This window comes from Siniperca chuatsi, linkage group LG20 (assembly GCF_020085105.1).
Source record: "Siniperca chuatsi isolate FFG_IHB_CAS linkage group LG20, ASM2008510v1, whole genome shotgun sequence".
In the NCBI taxonomy this organism is placed as follows: Eukaryota; Metazoa; Chordata; class Actinopteri; order Centrarchiformes; family Sinipercidae; genus Siniperca; species Siniperca chuatsi.
The window spans coordinates 22,399,151-22,412,504 of record NC_058061.1 but is presented as its reverse complement, the minus strand read 5'-3'; the positions used below and the strand labels follow the sequence as shown (position 1 = coordinate 22,412,504).

At 44.8% G+C, this 13,354-nt stretch overlaps 1 non-coding gene across 1 annotated transcript; it reads left to right on the top strand.

The window, feature by feature from the left end:
- The first annotated feature begins 10,785 nt into the window (after nt 1-10,785).
- trnat-agu lies at nt 10,786-10,859 on the top strand. The gene has a single exon. It is a non-coding gene; the product is annotated as a tRNA-Thr (tRNA).
- The last annotated feature ends 2,495 nt before the right edge of the window (nt 10,860-13,354 follow it).

The following is a 13,354-nucleotide window of genomic DNA, read 5'->3' as shown; positions in this document are numbered from 1 at the left end:
GGTTGATGGAACATGGGCAGAAAGGTGATTTGCCTCTGACACGGATGTCACCAGGTCAATAAAAAGGTCAGCGATCATTTGTTCTGTCTCTTTCTCCTGGAATCCATCACTGCAGCAGACAGCTGTGGCTGTCTCCCTCTCAGTGTGGCTTGCTCACCAGCAGACACCCACCTGAACTCTTTCTTCCTGGCTTCGCCTCCAGCAGTTGTCTGCTACCAACGCTGTGTAATCTGCTTGGAGCAGAAACATGCAGCAGAACCAAAGTCCTTGATCTTACTGCAGCGATGCAAGAGCCTGTTAGATCTCTGCAACAAAGTTGAGCGTCAATGGCTGCCACACACAAAGCCTGCCAGCTAACTTCAAATGCTAACAGGAGCACAAAGCAAGTTAACACCGAGCTGTTAACTCTGTAAGGACAACCAGAGGCAGAGCGACCGGCTTCCTCCGATCTCTACAAGCGGACACAGCAAAAGACGTTTCCACAGCGGAACCACAATTCTTCCCAGCTTGGCTCATCTACAACAGACTGACCACCAGCGAACAGCAGCACCAAAGCCACCTCTTTCTCTTCCTCGGACGGTAATATAACAATTGGGCATGGCATAGAGAAACAGTGTATATAGCTAAGCAAAGGACTGTTTAACTTTTGTACATGTGACGTTACTGATATGTTTTCATTGAGGTTTTATTGTTGTGACATGTTTATCTGTTAGGTTAATTTGGTAGCCACTTGCTAAGTTGATGTTAGTTATGTTATCCTCCACACAGACAGTCTTTACATGCTAACTAACTCCTTTTAACTTGGCACCGTTATCCTAAACGGACCACACACATACAGTACACCTCTAATTTGATTTAAACACAACCACACACACGGCGGGGAGTAACTTTAAAGCTCACGCTTCACATGTTCCTTTGTTTCCGCCCACGTGGGTTCATGCTTGTGCACGTGAGACATACGGAGGCAGAACAAAGAAACACACATTCCTTTTGGCGCACACCCAGACCTACACACATACATACATATATATATACACACACACACACCCTTTGTTCTGTAGTCTAGTGTATTTATAGTTGGTCTTCATATTGTGTATTTTTGCTTTATTATCTTTAATAAATGCTTATGTATTTTTATGCTGGATTCTTTCATGTTGCATAAGAGTGCATAATTTGCCAACCTCTTCTATGTTGAACTCCAAATCCTTCAACCGACTAGCTATTGGTGGTAATTCTGGTTATAGTTATTAATTTAATTATTAATCTGAGTTCCAAATTGATAATGCAACCGCAAGGGGGCACAAGCCAGTGTCTTCTTGTGCCAGTCCCAAGTCTGGATAAATTCAGAGGGTTGTGTCAGGAAGGGCATCCGACGTAAAACACATGCCAAATTAAAAATGTGAATTGTGACAATGACTTCCATACCGGATCGGTCGGGGCCTGGGTTAACAACGACTGCCACCGGTGCTGTTGACCTACAGGGTACCGGTGGAAATTGGACTACTGTTGGTCAAAGACGAAGAAGGAGAGGAGGAAGGTGTGTTCGTAGGCAGAGAGAGAAGAGGAAAGCTAAGAATGTAGGACTGACAGTAGGGACTTTGAATGTTGGGACAATGACAGGGAAGGCTAGAGAGTTGATTGACATGATGCAGAGAAGGAAGGTGGACATACTGTGTGTCCAGGAGACCAGGTGGAAAGGTAGCAAGGCTAGAAGCTTAGGAGCAGGGTTCAAGTTGTTCTACCATGGGTCAGATAGGAAGAGAAATGGGGTAGGAGTTATCCTGAAAGAGGAGTTTGTGAGGAATGTTCTAGAGGTGAAAAGAGTATCAGGCAGGTTGATGAGTATGAAGCTGGAAATTGAAGGGGTGATGTTCAATGTTGTGAGTGGTTATGCCCCAGAGGTAGGGTGTGAGTTAGAAGAGAAGGAGCGATTCTGGAGTGAGTTAGATGAAGTGATGCAGAGCATCCCCAGAGGTGAGAGAGTGGTCATTGGTGCAGATTTCAATGGGCATGTAGGTGAAGGGAACAGAGGTGATGAGAATGTGATGGGCAGGTTTGGTCTTCAGGACAGGAACGCAGAAGGACAGATGGTGGTAGACTTTGCAAAGAGGATGGAAATGGCTGTAGTGAACACTTTCTTCCAGAAGAGGCAGGAACATAGGGTGACATATAAGAGCGGAGGTAGAAGCACTCAGGTGGACTACATCTTGTGTAGACGTTGTAACCTGAAAGAGACCAGTGACTGTAAAGTAGTGGTAAGGGAGAGTGTAGCCAGCCACCACTGGATGGTAGTGTGTAAAATGACTCTGGTGGTGAGGAAGATGAAGAGGACAAAGGCAGAGCAGAGGACGAAGTGGTGGAAGTTGAAAAAGGAAGAATGTTGTGTAGTTTTCAGGGAGGAGCTGAGACAGACTCTGGGTGGTCAGGAAGTGCTCCCAGATGACTGGACCACTACAGCTAATGTGATCAGGGAGACAGGTAGGAGGGTACTCGGTGTGTCATCTGGAAAGAGGAAAGCGGACAAGGAGACTTGGTGGTGGAACGAAAAAGTGCAGGAGTGTATACAGAGAAAGAGGTTAGCTAAGAAGAAATGGGACACTGAGAGGACTGAAGAGAGTAGACAGGAGTACAGGGAGATGCAGTGTAAGGTGAAGGTAGAGGTGGCAAAGGCCAAACAAAGAGCATATGAGGACTTGTATGCTAGGTTGGACACTAAAGAGGGAGAGGTGGATTTGTACAGGTTGGCCAGACAAAGAGATAGAGATGGGAAGGATGTGCAGCAGATTAGGGGGTTTAAAGATAAGGATGGAAATGTTTTGACAGGTGCCAGGAGTGTGATGGGAAGTACTTTGACTGAGGAGAATGAAAGGGAACGAAGAGTAGAAGAGGTGACTGGTGTGGAGCAGGAAGTAGCAAAGATTAGCAAGAGTGAAGTGAGTAGGACGTTGAAGCGGATGAAGAGTGGAAAGGCAGTTGGTCCTGATGACATACCTGTGGAGGTATGGAAGTGTCTAGGAAAGGTGGCAGTAGAGTTTCTGACTAGTTTGTTTAACAAGATCTTGGAGAGTGAGAGGATGCCCAAGGAATGGAGAAGTAGTGTACTGGTGCCAATTTTTAAGAACAAGGGAGATGTGCAGAGCTGTGGCAACTACAGAGGAATAAAGCTGATGAGCCATACAATGAAGTTGTGGGAAAGAGTAGTGGAAGCTAGGCTAAGGGCAGAGGTGAGCATTTGTGAGCAGCAATATGGTTTCATGCCTAGAAAGAGTACAACAGATGCAGTATTTGCTTTGAGGATGCTGATGGAGAAGTACAGAGAAGGTCACAGGGAGTTGCATTGTGTCTTCGTAGATTTAGAGAAAGCGTATGACAGGGTGCAGAGAGAGGAGCTGTGGTATTGTATGAGGAAGTCTGGAGTGGCAGAGAAATATGTTAGAGTGGTGCAGGGCATGTATGAGAGCTGTAAGACCGTGGTGAGGTGTGCTGTAGGTGTGACAGAGGAGTTCAAGGTGGAGGTGGGTCTGCATCAAGGATCGGCTCTGAGCCCTTTCTTGTTTGCTCTGGTGATGGACAGGCTGACAGATGAGGTTAGACAGGAATCTCCATGGACTATGATGCTTGTGGATGACATTGTGATTTGTAGTGAGAGCAGTGAGCAGGTGGAGGAAAATCTAGAGAGATGGAGGTCTGCTCTGGAAAACAGAGGAATGAAGCTTAGCCGCAGTAAGATAGAATACATGTGTGTCAATGAGAGGGACGCAGGTGGAACGGTGAGGTTACAGGGAGCAGAGGTGAAGAAGGTGCAGAAAAGTGTCAGGTGTGTTGTGTGATAAAAGAATATCAGCAAGAATGAAAGGAAAGGTGTTCAAGACGGTGGTGAGACCAGCGATGTTGTACAGCTTAGAGACAGTGGCTATGAAGAAAAGACAAGAGGCAGAGCTGGAGGTAGCAGAGCTTAAGATGTTGAGGTTCTCTTTGGGAGTGACGAGGATGGACAGGATCAGGAATGAGTACATCAGAGGGACAGCTCATGTTAGATGTTTCGGAGATAAAGTCAGAGAGGCCATATTGAGGTGGTTTGGACATGTTCAGAGGAGAGACTGTGAATATATTGGTAGAAGGATGCTGAGGTTGGAGCTGCCAGGCAGGAGGTATAGAGGAAGACCAAAGAGGAGATTTATGGATGTAGTGAGAGAGGACATGAAGTTAATTGGTGTGAGTGAAGAGGATGCAGAGGACAGGGTTAGATGAAGGCACATGATTCGCTGTGGCGACCCCTGAAAGGGAACAGCCGAAAGGAAAAGAAGAGGAAAAGAAGAAGTTTCAAATTGATAGTTTAGTGTATCTGTCAGGGAGTCTACGCAGTCACCACTGTCTCCGCCCACCACAGTCATTAGGTCCCAATCACCCGACTACTGATTACACTCACCTGTCAGCAATCACCCACCAGCACTATAAAGCAGTACTCCTCCCGTTCACTCACTGTCTGGTCTCAACACTACCATGTTGATCTCCCTGACTCACTTACCTGTCGATGACTTACCTATCCCTTGGATTCCCCTCAGCCCTCGTTTGCAATCTTCTGCTGACTCTTCTGCTCCACGCCAACCCTGAAAAAGAAAAGGACTTCAAGACTCAGATAAGAATTTAACAAAGACTTTCCATCATCCCGTTCCCGTACCTTCATTCTCCTTCATCTGTGTTGGTTGCCTGCTGTTTGCAATAAACCTGCCACAGTATATTCACTTACCTCTGTGTCCTGTGTGTACCTGCTGACAGAAGACCAGACCTAACATAATCTTGAGATGGAGCACTCGGCTCCCGCTGTGGAAAATCCCTTCGAAGGGCTTGTCAGCGCTCTTCATGCAGCTTTATCTCCAGATCCACACCATCAATCTGCCTCTGCCAGTCCCATGGCCCTTCCCTCCAACTATTCGGGTAAGGTGGTTGAATGTAGTGGTTTTCTACTGCAAGTATCCCTGTTTATTGAAATGCATTCTCATAAATTCACAAGTGAACGAGCTAAAGTGGCGTTCCTCATCCTCATCTCCCTCCTCTCTGGAAGAGCGTTACTCTGAGCCCAAGCCATCTGGAATTCTCACTCTGCCCTTGTTGATTCATTTGATAACTTTACCTCATTTCCAGGAAGTTTTCAGTCTCGCTACAGGAGTGCTAGCTGTCTCAGACCAGCTCTTCCGCCTTCATCAAGGCAGTTCTTCAGCTAGCGATTACACGCTGCAGTTCCGGACTCTAGCGGCCTCTAGTGGTTGGAACGTGACAGCCGTACTAACTGTCTACCGACAACGTCTAAACCCACAGCTCCAAGCCAAGATGGTTATCTATGATCACAATATCGGATTGGAGAGCTTTATGCAAAAAGCCGTGAAAATCTCTCAGCTACTTATAGCTTGTCTACCTGACTTAACTGCTCATTCTCCGCTCTCACCCGCTTCCTCCAGTACCAGAACCCATGCAGATGGACACAGTCGTCTTTCCCAGCAGGAACGTGCACGCCGTATCGCAAATGCACTGTGTTTATATTATGGAGCCTCTGGACACCAGATTTGTGCGTGTCCCACACATCCTCCATATGCTGCAGTGAGTACCATCCCATGTGATACTTCAATTTTAAAATGAACCCTTCTCAAAGTCCAATTGCTCACTCGACGCTATGTTGTTGCAGTACATGCCCTTATTGACTCGGGCTCCTCTGGCAACTTCATCTCGCCGAACCTACTAAAAAGACTGGAGTTACCGTTTCAACGTCATGAGGAATTTAAGGTGGAACCCATCCAGGGAAAACTGCTAGGACGTTGAAAAGTCTGATTCCAGTCACCACCCATCACATTACAAGTAGGATGTCTGCATAGCGAACTCATCTCATTTCTGGTACTGGAGGGACCCACTGTCGACATCATCCTGGGACACCCCTGGCTAACTCAACACTCTCCGGAAATCAGATGGTAGTCCAGTGAAATTCTGCATTGGAGTCCAGCCTGCTTTAGAATTGCATTTCCCAAATTCCAAAACCTCCGTTAAGTGAATCTACTGTTCACATACATTCCATCCGAGTGGAGAGTCCAGAAACTCAGGGCTTGCGGCCCTGCATTGATTACCGGCCCCTCAACAGTCAAACAGTCAAACTTCCCTATCCTCTTCCCCTGGTCCCAGCCGCCCTCGAGGAACTCCGTGGGGCTCGCGTCTTCTCGAAACTGGATCTGCGGAGCGCTTACAACCTTGTTCATATCAGGGAGGGGGATGAGTGGAAGACGGCATTCATCACCCCCTCCGGCCACTATGAATATCTGGTCATGCCGCATGGCCTGTCCAACTCCCTGGCCATCTTCCAAGGATTCATGAACGAGGTGTTCCAGAGGAAATCGTCCCAGAGGAAATCGTCTCCGACCATGGGCCACAGTTCACTCCCCAGGTTGGGACTGCTTTCTTCAAACTCCTCAATGTCTCCATCAACCTCTCATCCGGATATCACCCTCAGACAAATGGCCAGACTGAGCGGAAGATACAAGAGATAGGGAGGTATCTCCAGACCTACTGTCATGACAACCAGAATAGCACAGAATTCACTCAAACAGACCACTACAGGCCTCACCCCATTTCAGTGTGTACTTGGGTACCAACCACCGTTATTTCCCTGGACGGAGGAACCCTCGGATGTTCCAGCTATAGACCACTGGTTTCGAGTGAGCGAGAGAGTGTGGGACTCAGCCCATATACATCTACAGCATGCTGTGTGGAGACATAAACATTTTGCAGATGCCCATCGATCCTCTACCCCTGTCTATCATCTGGGAGATCAAGTCTGGCTCTCTACACGGGACCTGCGTCTCCGCCAGCCCTGACAGAAGCTGAGTCCCCGCTACATAGGTCCCTTCCCCATCGAGAGGCAGATTAATGAAGTCACCTACCATCTCCAACTTCCCCCAAGGTAGCGCATTCACCCATCATTCCACGTATCACTCCTTAAACCCGGCACCCAGAGGCCGTGGTTGACCCCATCGCCGTCGGAGGGCGTCAGGAGCCGCTCCTGGAGGAGGGGGTACTGTCAGGGAGTCTACACAGTCAGCACCGTCTCCGCCCACCACAGTCATTAGGTCCCAATCACCTAACTACTGATTACACTCACGTGACTCACTTACCTGTCGATGACTTACCTGTCCCTTGGATTCCCCTCAGCCCTCGCTTGCAATCTTCTCCTGACTCTTCAGCTCCATGCCAACCCCAGAAAAGAAAAGGACTTCAAGACTCAGATAGGACTTTAACAAAGACTGTCCATCATCCTGTTCTCGTACCTTCATTCTCCTTCATCTGTGTTGGTTGCCTGCTGTTTGCAATAAACCTCCCATAGTATATTCACTTACCTCTGTGTCCTGTGTGTACCCACTGACAGTATCTTATGAGACTCAATAACTTAATCATGTCTCTTCTTTAAGAAGAGTGGTGCCCCTGAGGACTTCATTTGATTATCTTTGATAATTCTAGTAGCCATAATTAATTGATTGTACCTACACAAGTGGGTGCCGCCCTTTAACCACTGTAAATCCCAACATGGTGTAACACATTTAATTATAGCGGTTACTGACAATAGTCAGCAACACTGTTCATATCATCATCTAGCGTCACTGCATCAGCTCTACAATTGCACTTGAATGTGAACTGGGCTTAATCACCTTATCTTGCGCTCTCACCTCTCTGATGAAATGCATATGTATGGGGGACTGCATGTATGTGTAAGTAGAAGGGATATATGAAAAGACAAATTTCAATTACCTTGTGTATACTGACAATAAAGTATCTTAACTAAACTTACAGTTCTGCTATAAATGTCTCGTAATACTTCTTACGTACAAACATTTACAGTATATGTGTGCTCTGCACCTAAACTAATTTATTTTTACAAAAGTACAAACAAAACAAACATATTTTCACACGTGTATGAGTAAAACTCTGCATTCTCCAGACACTTCTCTTAATAACTGTTTTACAGGTTGAAAACCTCACATTAACCCTTTAACTGTCATAACCTAAGAATCTCAGAACACAGTGAGCGTGACCTTTTCAGGTCAATACATGTATACAAGAGCCAATCATACAATAGAGCACAAAACACTGTTAAAAATTTAAATAAAGTCTTGAGACAAAAGAAAGTCCCACTTAGATTTGTGCCACAGGAAGTGGGGTTGTTAAATTTTCATTTCTATTCAAAATGTGTCATTATTACTGAATATGTTGGCACAGTTGAGAACACTCCTATTCCTCTAAGGGAACAATTATTAGAAAACCATGAAAGAAAACATCCCCTGCTCATGATACAGGACTGGAGAAGCCTCTGTCATGGTTTTCATATTCACAGCTAGAAGTCTGCCTCGGTTCACTATTTATTACACTGCCTAAGGAGAACACCTCTCTCCCCCAGGCTCCTTCTTTCTCTGCATTGCTTTACTATGTCAGACAGATGACTAAACAAAGAAAAAAATGTTAATTGAAAGCACTTTGTTACAACAAGCTGGAGAAAGAATTTATTATCTCACTAAACTGGATTTCAGTAGCCTTTAGTATGACAGAATGAATAAAACATAACCCCAATGTTTTCCTAAACTACCATGCCAGTGCTGATCTGAGGTAAACCTAATAGATTTGGCATGCTTTCCCAGCCTCAAAAAGTGTGCGTGTTGTTATAAACCTTTATGTCCCACTGTTGCCCTTCACACTGACAGTCCGGCTCCTCTCCAGTCGTATGTTTACCTATTTGTTTATGGCCTTGGGCTGACTGTGCTTCTCTTTAGTACACTTTGCTGCCAGCAGCTGGTAGGGATGGATGCCTCAGATGTTGGTACTGACTGATGGGCAGCTCTTAGCAAAACCCTGAGGGGCTTCTCAGTGCTGCACGTGGCCTGAGAGACACAGGTGAGATAGATGTAGAGTAGGAGGTGTGCTGATCAAGCGTTCTGCCATCAACACACTGCAGACCCTCCTGCTGCTCCACCCTCCATTAGAGAGTCAAGCCAGTGTGTCCATTTACTAAAGTACTGTACATAAAGCAGCTGTAATCGATATTTTATATAATTACAATTTATGTGACAATGTGAAAGCGGTCGCTCGTAGTGAAGAACCGAGAGAGAATTATCACCTGAATCTGCAGCTCCCCACAGCTTCACAGAACTTTGCAGTGAGTTTCAACTCATTGGTTGGCTGTCCGACCAACAATTTTACTGTTTTAATTCATGCTCACCACTCTCATAGTGTAATTTTCAACCACAGCATGCAGATGTTTTTCAGTGAAAGAGTTTTAAAATCTACTGAACACTACTTGCTTAGCACCAAACAGACAGACTCAGTTAGAGGCTAGCTAGTGGACAAGTTGGAGCATTTAGCAGCTTTTCCCTCAGGAGACTGATGTACTGCGGTAAGCGTATTGTCTCATTTCCAGTCTCCGGTGTTACTGGTAATCTATTTTTGCTGCTCTAGCTCATCCTAGTTAATTTTTGTCGATTGTTCATTACAGCAGCTAATTATCTACTATACATTTAAATGTACACTAGTTCTGCTTGAACGCTCATAGCTCTCTCCTTTTTTTAGCGACTTTCTCGCTAATCCCACAGTTTACACACTATTCAGTTTTGCTAGCTACCGTTCTTTAGCTTAGCAGCTAGCAATGGCTTCTCTCTCTCTCTCTCTCTCTCTCTCTCTCTCTCTCTCTCTCTCCCTGTCTCTCCCTCTCTATCTCTGTCTCTCCCTCTCCTGCTCTCTCTTGCTTATTGTGTCAAATGTTTAGCTATTCCTCTGCCTCCTTTAGTGATAAACTACATTTATTACATGTACAATTATTTGTAACTATGGTGGCGAGGCTTAATGAATTGGAAACACGGTTCCGCACCATGGGAACTCAATCGTTGGCTGCTGTAGTTAGCCAGCCCCCAGTAGCCGGTAAGGACCGACCTGAGGTAGCTCTCGTTAGCCGGAGGACCAAGCCCTGGGAAACCAGGAGGAAGGAAGCATAGCCCTAAGCAGAAGCCCACCAACAACCTGTTCATGTTTCTAACAAGTTAAGGTGTTGGCTTTTCCACTACCACATGCCATCATAGAGTTGAACATTCTTTCTTTAATGCGACGTTGCTTTCATTGTCTTTGATTTCACTGGAAAAGGAATGGATGACGTTCACTAGCTGATTTGATTTCATTATAACGTTCATATGAAACTCTTTAAAGAAAAGTATCAGCAAGGGCTTAGTTGATCAAAGTCCCTGTCTAGTAAATAGGAGATCCTGGGTTCAACTCCCAGTGGTACCTTTTTTATACTTTTTAATAGCGTTATGCCACTTCCTGAGAACTAAAAATGAGCATAACCTAACGTCATTTTGTCCCTTCACCTCGCTAGACTCCCAGAGCTTACCTCTTGGGACTCCAGAGGCCTCAAAGGTGTTGGCTTTTCCCCTACCACATGTTATCGTAGAGTTGAAAAGTCACTCTGTTTTTCTTTAATGTGACTTTGCTGAAACACAACAAAAAGCTGAGCAATAGGTTTCAAACTATTCAAGATAGAGTAGAGGCACTACCTTAAAATAAACATTTCTGCATCATGCAATATATATCTCAACAAATATCCTCTGGGAGAGTGCAGAAAAAACATGTTTGATCATTAAACTTATTTGTCCTGCTTGTCAAACAGGACCTTACAGTACTAGTGCCACTTTGTCTCTTCACCTCGCTAGACTCCCAGAGCTTACCCCTTTTTCTCTGTGTGGCTCCAGAAACCTGGAGCGAAATGGCGCCGTGGCTTAGTTGGTCAAAGTGCCTGTCTAGTAAACAGGAGATCCTGGGTTCAAATCCCAGCGGTGCCTTTTATACTTTTTAATAGCGTTACGCCACTTCCTGAGGGTTAAAAATGAGCATAACCTCTCATGCAGTATATGCAGATTCAAGAAAAACTCAACCGAGCAAGAATGTGTCGATGGGTTGTTAAGCATTTCTGCAGCACAATGAAAAGTGTGTTGTTTTGACCTCCTCCTCTGAAGAACGAGGTCTGTTTGAACTCACTTGTCAAACAGGACTAGTGCCACTTTGTCCCTTCACCTCGTTAGAGTCGCAGAGCTTACCTCTTGGGGCTCCAGAGGCCTCAAAGGTGTTGGCTTTTCCCCTACCACATGTTATCGTAGAGTTGAAAAGTCACTCTTTCTTTAATGTGACTTTGCATTCATTGTCTTTGATTTCACTGAAAAAGGAATGAAAGACATTAACAAGCTGATTTGATTTCATTAAAACGTTGATACAAAACTCTTTAAAGAAAAGTATGAGAAAGGGTGCCGTGGCTTAGATGGTCAGAGGTCCTGTCTAGTAAACAGGAGATCCTGTAGAGACAGAGTAGAGGCACTACCTTAAAATAAACAGTTCTGCATCATGGAATATATATCTCAACTTATTTGTCCTGCTTGTCAAACTTGACCTTTACACTTTGTCTCTTCACCTCACTAGACTCCCAGAGCTTACCCCTTTTTCTCCTTGTGGCTCCAGAGGCCTCAAAGGTGTTGGCTTTTCCCCTACCACATGTTATCATAGAGTTGAAAAGTAGGCCTCAAAGGTGTTGGCTTTTCCCTACCACATGCCATCATAGAGTTGAGCGAAAGGGTGCCGTGGCTTAGTTGGTCTAAGTGCCTATCTAATAAACAGGACATCCTGGCTTCAAATCCAAGTGTTACCTACTTAGACTTTTTAATAGCATTACGCCACTTCCTGAGGATTAAAAACGAGCATAACCTCACGTGCAGTATATGCAGATTCAAGAAAAACTCAACCGAGCAAGAATGTGTCGATGGGTTGTTAAGCATTTCTGCAGCACACTGAAAAGTGTTTTGTTTTTCCATGTAGTCTTGATAGAAATATACTGGACTGTAGGATTAGTCCCAATGGAGGGGACACATTAGCAATAGGTTTCAAACTATTCAAGATAGAGTAGAGGCACTACCTTAAAATAAACATTTCTGCATCATGCAATATATTTCTCAACAAATATCCTCTAGGAGAGTGTTCAAAAACATGTTTGATCATTAAACTTATTTGTCCTGCTTGTCAAACAGGACCAAACAGGACTAGTGCCACTTTGTCTCTTCACCTCGCTAGACTCCCAGAGCTTACCTTTTTCTCTGTGTGGCTCCAGAAACCTGGAGGCAGAAAGGGCGCCCTACTTAGTTGTCAAAGTGCCTGTCTAGTAAACAGGAGATCCTGGGTTCAAATCCCAGCGGTGATTTTATACTTTTGAAAGCATTAACGCCACTTCCTGAGGATTAAAACGAGCATAACCTCACGTGCAGTATATGCAGATTAGAGAAAAACTCAACCGAGTCAAGAATGTGTCGATGGGTTGTTAAGCATTTCTGCAGCACAATGAAAAATAAACATTTCTGACCTCCTCCTCTGAAGAACGAGGTCAGTTTGAACTCACTTGTCAAACAGGACTAGTGCCACTTTGTCCCTTCACCTCGTTAGAGTCCCAGAGCTTACCTCTTGGGGCTCCAGAGGCCTCAAAGGTGTTGGCTTTTCCCCTACCACATGTTATCGTAGAGTTGAAAAGTCACTCTGTTTTTCTTTAATGTGACTTTGCATTCATTGTCTTTGATTTCACTGAAAAAGGAATGAAAGACATTAACAAGCTGATTTGATTTCATTAAAACGTTGATACAAAACTCTTTAAAGAAAAGTATGAGAAAGGGTGCCGTGGCTTAGATGGTCAAAGGTCCTGTCTAGTAAACAGGAGATCCTGTAGAGACAGAGTAGAGGCACTACCTTAAAACAAACAGTTCTGCATCATGGAATATATATATCTCAACTTATTTGTCCTGCTTGTCAAACTTGACCTTTACACTTTGTCTCTTCACCTCACTAGACTCCCAGAGCTTACCCCTTTTTCTCCTTGTGGCTCCAGAGGCCTCAAAGGTGTTGGCTTTTCCCCTACCACATGCCATCATAGAGTTGAGCGAAAGGGTGCCGTGGCTTAGTTGGTCTAAGTGCCTATCTAATAAACAGGACATCCTGGCTTCAAATCCAAGTGTTACCTACTTAGACTTTTTAATAGCATTACGCCACTTCCTGAGGATTAAAAACGAGCATAACCTCACGTGCAGTATATGCAGATTCAAGAAAAACTCAACCGAGCAAGAATGTGTCGATGGGTTGTTAAGCATTTCTGCAGCACACTGAAAAGTGTTTTGTTTTTCCATGTAGTCTTGATAGAAATATACTGGACTGTAGGATTAGTCCCAATGGAGGGGACACATTAGCAATAGGTTTCAAACTATTCAAGATAGAGTAGAGGCACTACCTTAAAATAAACATTTCTGCA